Source organism: Papaver somniferum, chromosome 4, assembly GCF_003573695.1.
Source record: "Papaver somniferum cultivar HN1 chromosome 4, ASM357369v1, whole genome shotgun sequence".
Lineage (NCBI taxonomy): Eukaryota > Viridiplantae > Streptophyta > Magnoliopsida > Ranunculales > Papaveraceae > Papaver > Papaver somniferum.
This window is the reverse complement of record NC_039361.1, coordinates 46,271,812-46,279,366: the sequence shown is the minus strand read 5'-3', so window position 1 is coordinate 46,279,366 and position 7,555 is coordinate 46,271,812.

Genomic DNA, 7,555 nt, shown 5'->3' with positions numbered 1-7,555 from the left:
TTTGATAGGTTATGCTTGGTTTAATCTCTTGATAATCTATGCTTAAGGTTTACAAATAATGTTTGAGAATCTGTATGATTGATAGTGAATTAAAGATAAAAGAGGACTTAAGAATTGAATAGAGTTTTGAAATATTTATCATTCAATTTTGCATAATAGTGGAATCTAGTGTTTTGGTTACCTCTCGCACAAACTGTTAATATTTTTGTATAATTATTTATTAAGTCTAAAAAATTATCCTTCACAAGTCCGAGAGTTTGAACCTCATTACTACAACCACGAAAAATCTTTAATCACCTAGCGATTTCCTTTTCAATTCATAAAACAAGTTTATGAACATACTTCCTTTAAACAAATGTACACATTGTTTCTTAGGATGAAATCTTCACCTTTACCCATATACATAGTCATAATTTTATCCAAAAGATTATGTCGATGTCATATCTATGAAGTTCTAAAGATAAACATTATACTTCGTGATTCAATAAATTCATTAGCACTTTTATCATAATAGTATAACTTTGCATGTTATGTTTTCAATCTAAAAGATTTGAAAGACACAAGATAGATATGGAAAGAGTCAAGTCATAGTTATTAACCTCAAGTTGAAGGATGATGTCTTTGTTGTCTTCAATCCATCTTCAGATCTTTGTGAGTAACTGGAGCACAATACTTCTATCATTTCTAGTCTAACCTATCGAAGTTGACTGTAGTTTACATAATAGCGACTCGAGTTTTGGAACTAAATATGACAACCAATCTTGACATACCAACGCTTGGTGGGTTCAACCGAGCAGTGCTCTAATAAATAGGATCTACCAAGATACTAAATACTGATGCCGATCTACGCAACTAATCAATCAAATCTATCAAAAATAAATCGATTATAGTTGGATCCTAGCCGATCAAGTTTTATGCACACCAAAGATTATGAACCCAAATAAGAAATCTTCTTCGTCTTCAAATCTTCTTAAATCTTCAATAAATACCTGCACACCACAACTTGGATCTCCTGTGATCAATCACGCACAGAACGTAGTCTGTTAACAATGGATTATCACAAGATGTATTTAGATATATAGACATTTCTAAAGATCTCGTTGACGCTTTGATCTAGTTTGAGTGAATCTTATATCACAAGAGAAGATTCTCAAGAATAAACGAACCAGGTGCAATCAAAGTTCTAAAGATCACGTTGACTCTTCGATCTAGTCTGCAATTATCTAGTTTCCCACTAACGGTACTCATAGAGCTTCTTGATTCCACAAAAGTCTTTAAACGAGCGGTCGTAAGAGATGTCGCCTAATGAGGGTACTTTCCTCTCCGAATAGACGGCTCCACCAGTAACAACACAACAAGGTAGTGTAACAAGCCTAAAATCGTGCATTTCATTTGTGTGTAACAAGATAAGTTTTCGATATAACGGTTGAAATATATTAGCTTGAATCTAATCAAGTTTTCATCTAACGGTGAATATTGAATGCTTTGTTACTAATCTAACATTGATTGCAAACCCTGATTTGAAAGACTATATAAGCGAAAACTCTAGCAACTGGGAAACCTAATCCCCACACCTCCTGCGTGATACTACTTGTATTAGATAGAGTGGATTCTCCTTTAACCTTAGGTTTCTTCGAGACCCTGTAAGTTAACGACTTGAATACTTCATTGGGATTGTGAAGCCAGACCGATACTACTTTCCTGTAGTTGTGTGATCTGATCTTGCTGATTCTATCGTGTTGAGTACAATCGTAACGATTGGCTTGAGATTGATATCTCTGATATGCAAGATATAAAAGTAATCACAAACATATTCGTCTCATCGTTTGTGATTCCACAATATCTTCTTTCGCCGCGTCGATTAAGATTATTGTGAGGTGATTGATAATACTGAGTTGTTCTTCGGGAATATAAGTCTGATATATCAATTGGTTCCTGTTCACCTTGATTTATCAAAGACGGAACAAAACTTGTAGGTATTTTTGTGGGAGACATATTTACCTATTACCATAGAATTTTCTGTGTGATACAGATTTGTTTATTAAAGTCTTCGAATTTGGGTCGTAGCAACTCTTAGTTATGGGTGAGATCATCTAAGGGAATCAAGTGCGTAGTATCCTGCTGGGATCAGAGACATATGAGCATAATTGTACCTTGGATCACTGTGAGATTGATTAGGGTTCAACTGCAGTCCATACCGAAGTTAGTTTGTAGTAGGCTAGTGCCTGTAGTGGCTTAATACAGTGTGTGTTCGATCTGGACTAGGTCCCGGGGTTTTTCTGCATTTGCGGTTTCCTCGTTAACAAAACTTCTGGTGTCTGTGTTATTTCTTTTTCGTATTATATTGTGTTATATAATTGAAATATCACAGGTTGTGCGTTTGAATCAATCAATTAGAATATCCAACCTTTGGTTGTTGATTTATATTGATTGGTACTTGAACATTGGTCTTTGGTACCGTTCAAGTGATTTCTCTTGTATTCAATTAGACTCGCAGATTTCTATTTGCTTGAGTAAGAATAGAATCGATAAAGAGAGATATAACTCTTTGATATATTTTATTAATACCGAGTATAGTTGATTCTCTTGAAAGTATATTGGAGTTGGTCCATACAGATTGCTAAGCGTAATATTGGATGAGGTTGTTGTACCCCCACTTTTTCAATACCAACGCTTGGTGGGTTCAACCGAGCTATGCTCTAACACTAATAGTTTGTGTAAGAAAGCTATGATCGTCTTCTAAGAATGTTTCAATACTTGAAATTAGAGTTAAGAGCTAAAACCCATGTCTGGATACATTACAGTTTGTGTACTTAGTGTACGAACTGTTTTGACGGAATTCAGGACCGGAAGTTTGCATTCCGGTTCACAAACTTATTCACTTGTTTAAGTCAGGGTACTTAAGTTTGCATACCCGTTCGTAAACTGATTTAACTGTTGAATTGTGGGAACCAAGTTTGCATACCCATTCTCAAACGGTTTCAACTGAATTCGGTCCAAAGCTAAAGTTTGCGTACCCGTTTACAAACTGTCGGCTTGTGACCAATGTTCATAACTTAAGTTCACGTACCCAGTTTCAAATTTAAGTGGTTCAAGTTCTTTAAATGGTTATGTATGACTTCATACTCATGAAAAAATACATTCATAAATTAAGGAATGCAATCTTTGCAAACAGTGGCTAAAATGTTCATGAACTGATTCTTTTGAATCAATCTGATTTTGCTTCAATTGTGTCTTGTATACTTCTACGAGAATATAAACAATTCAACAACTCCATGATTAATACAATTAGATTCATTTGATTATCAATTGATTTTGAAGTGTTAAGATGAACAAGGTTAAGAGAAAAGTGTTCATGGCTAACTTCGGTTAACTTTTATTGAGTCAACTCAATATATACGTTTAGGCACGGTTACCCATATCTAAAGGAAGGTATATTTCATTTGTGTATAAAAAGATAAAGACCATCTAATGGTGGAAAGATATTATCTTGAATCTTAAATCAAGTTTCATCTAATGGTGAATATTGAATGCTTTGTTATCAAGGTAACATTTATTGCGAACCCTGATTTTAAGTCTATATAAGGGAGAACTCTAGCAACTGGGAAGCCTGATCCCCACACCTCTTGTGTGACATTAGTTGCGACTAGGTCACTAGAGTCGATTCTCCTTTAACCTTGGTTTACCATCATAGATTAACGACTTAAAGACTTGATTGGGATTCTGAAGCCATACCCAACTATTTTCTCTGTAATTGCATGTTCTGATCTTACTTTGTTCTATCGTATTGAGTATTATCTTCTCTAATATTTGCTCGAGATTTATCTCCGATACGTAAGATATAAAAAGTAATCACAAATCTCTTCGTCTCATTCTTTGTGATTCCACAATAACTTGTTCTACTACCATATAGTTAAGTCATTGTGAGGTAATTGATATTTCTAGGATGTTCTTCGGGAATATAAGACAATTATCAATTGGTTCTTGTTCACCTTGATTTATCAAAATACGGAACAAAAACTTCGTAGGTATTTCTGTGGGAGACAGATTCATCTATTCTAATAGACTTTCGTGTGTGAGACAGATTTGTTTATCAAGTCTTCGACTTTGGGTCGTAGCAACTCTTACAGCGTGTTCGATTCATAGAATTGCAAGACCGGGAATTGGGTCAATTCTCCCAACTGAACAGTACTCGCATGCTTAGAATCGGATTCCTACGGAATTCAATTACCTCAAAACATTGATTTTAGATTCCAGCTGTCGAAGGGAGGAATAGAATTGGATTCCGGAGAATTGAGAGTAACTAATGGTAAAAATATGTAATCACCCTCGGCAAAAAACAATCAAATGAAAACATAATTGTATCTTTTCAACTCCATGGAGGAAAAAATAAAGCTTGAGAGATTGTTAATGGTGGTGGCGATGGAGGTGGGGACGATGGGTGTTGCTTCTGGTTATTATTTATTTTGAAAATAGACTGAAAGAAATTCGGCGACGGCGATGGTGGAGGTGGAGTTGGAAGGTACACCTGGGATTTTAATTTCTCGATTTCCTCTTTGTTTTGTTTATCGACTGAGTTATCCTTCTCTTCCCTCGCTTTTTTCTTCTTCGTTGTGGTGGTGGTGGTGATTGTTATGGGATTATTGGAGACAATAGTGTGGGTGATTCTGATGGTTGTGGAGATGATGACGACTGCGACGAATATGATGATAATGATAATGATGAATATGATCCGGGAACGATGGTAATGTCGCTGAGGAACATGATTCTCTTCCTTCTCCGCCAACTCTTCCTCCGCTTTCATCCAATTCTCCTCCTACACCTCCATTGAAAAAACATATGCTTAACAAGAAAAAAAAAAAGAACTGATACATATCTCTTTTGTTAAATAGACTCCTCCAATCCAATTTGCAACCAGGGTATATAATTAATGTTATAGATTTATATTACGATGCAATTCTATTAATCTAACCGAACACTATATTTTTGAGCAAGGAATCCATTCCCTGGAATCCAATTCTTGGAATATGATTACCCCATAATCCAATTCCTAAGAATTGAAAATCTTGTACCGCACACGCTGTTAGTTCTGGGTGAGATCAGCTAAGGGAATCAAGTGCGCAGAGTCCTGTTGGGATTTAGAGGCGTAAGGAACGCGACTGTACCTTAATCACTGCAAATGGATCTGGAGGTATGGAGAGGAAAAGCACGCGCTTTAGAAACAAACTGTTCGAGAAAAGTTTAGAGGTAATCATTCTTCTTCATATTATAATGTTTTTAGTAAATCTGTAGGACGAAGTCTTTATTCTGGAATATTAAATGCTAGACAATTTATTAAGGATGAAGCAAATATGATCGTTAAAAATGGAAGGAAAATTTGTTGGGAAACATAGGTTACGTTCATCTCGAACTGGCATACTTCCATAGAAGTCAATTCCATGAAACATCCTACTTTAGATAACTAGCTCGAATCCTCCACTTACATCTTTAGATTAGCATGATCAGATGATACTAGCATGAATATATAATCAATATGATAATAGACAATCACATATGACACAAATTACGTGTTTCACCTCTGTAGGCTACATCCACGGCGAAAACTACCCCGAGAATCTTCATTATCATAACAAGTTATTACATCGGCACACATCATATAATCAACTAGTTATATAACCCACTAGCGCTAAACGTTTGAAACAACAAGGCATATTACGAAGAGTTTACCTCTTCCTTTGTTCTTATTCTTCCATAAACCTTCACCGCCATGGTTGCTTCGACTTTAGACAAGAACATGAAGAATATCATGAATTCTAGATTCTCCCATGTTAGAGCACTGCTCGGTCTAACTCGCATGCATTTCTATCTCAAGCATGTTTGTCAATGTTAGTGATCAAAACTATAAGTCTTGATTTCTAGCCTATTTATAGATGTCTAGGACTAGGACATAGATTGTGTAGTTGAGCTTAGTTTTCACGGCGTCCATCATTTGAAGACGAAGAAATACTAATAGGAGCTTGTGTAACTTCATCTACAAAAGTCATATGGAGACTTAAACTCATCTATCACTTGGAAAGTCCATTTCTACTCTATCTCCTATATTGAGACATAAGTCGTATTACGATAAGTTTTCTATATACACGTTTGAGATTTTGAGCTAAGTTTATCTGGCTTACATATTTCTCGAAATATGTGTTGCAAGCTTTCGCTTCGACCAAGTTCATCTTATATCATGTGAAAATTGCCGAGTAACATCTTACATGGTTTGTGTGATACAATCATTTGGTGTTGCCTTGGAATGTTTCGTAATGATTATTTCAATAACTTGACAATTGCTTTGATGTTAATAGTGTGTGAAAACGGCTATTGCCATCCTCTAAGAAAGTTTCAATGATTGAAATGAGAGTTTAGAACACTTAACCATTATTGAATATGTCATGTTGTACAGTCTTGCACATATGTAATCCATGTCCGGGAACCATAGTATGCACACCCGTTTGTGTACCTGTTGGTTTGAGAAATCCGGGAACCTAAGTATGTGTACTCGTTCGCGTAACGGCGTACAAGTTCATGTCCGGGAATTTCTGCTGGGATTTGAAGTTCGTGTACCCGTTTGCGTACCGGCGGAACTCAATCTTAGTCCGGGTATTTCAAGTATGCGTACCTGTTTGCATACTTGAAGGTTAAAGTTCTAAAATCGGTTTTAAACATGAACATAAACATTTATATAATAAGGAATGCAATCTTTGCAAACTGTGGCTATAATTTTCATGATTGATTCAAGTGAATCAAACCGATTTTGCTTCAATTGTGTTTTTGTATAATTCTATGAGAATATAGCAATTGAACAACTCTTTAACTAGTTTCATTTGAGTCATTTGAACTAGTTATGGTTAAGATGAATAAGGTTGATATGAGAGTAATCATATGGATAACCTCGGTTCACTATTTATGAACCAACATGGTGTACACGTTTAGGTACGGTTACATAAACCTAAATGAGGGTACATTTCATTTGTGTGTAACAAGCTCAGTTCGATCTAACGGTTGAAAGATATTAGCTTGGTTGAATCAGGTTTTTCATCTAGCGGTGAATATTGAATGCTTTGTTACCAATGTAACTTGGATTGCAAACCCTGATTTGAAAACTATATGAAAGAGAACTCAAGCAACTGGGAAACCTAATCCCCACACGTCATGTGTGTTACTAGTTGCATAACTAGAGTCGATTCTCCTTTAACCTTAGGTTTCTTCGAGACCCTGTATGTTAACGACTTCAAAGACTTCATTGGGATTGTGAAGCCAGACCCAACTATTTTCTTTGTAGTTGCGTATTCTGATCTTTCCCGATTCTATTGTATTGAGTACAATTGAAATAATTGACTCGAGATTAATTTCTCCGATAGGTAAGATAAAAGTAATCACAAACATCTTCGTCTCATCGTTTGTGATTCCACAATATCTTGTTTCGCTAGTCGATTAATATTATTGTGAGGTGATTGATAATACTAGGTTGTTCTTCGGGAATATAAGACCGGTTTATCAATTGGTTCAT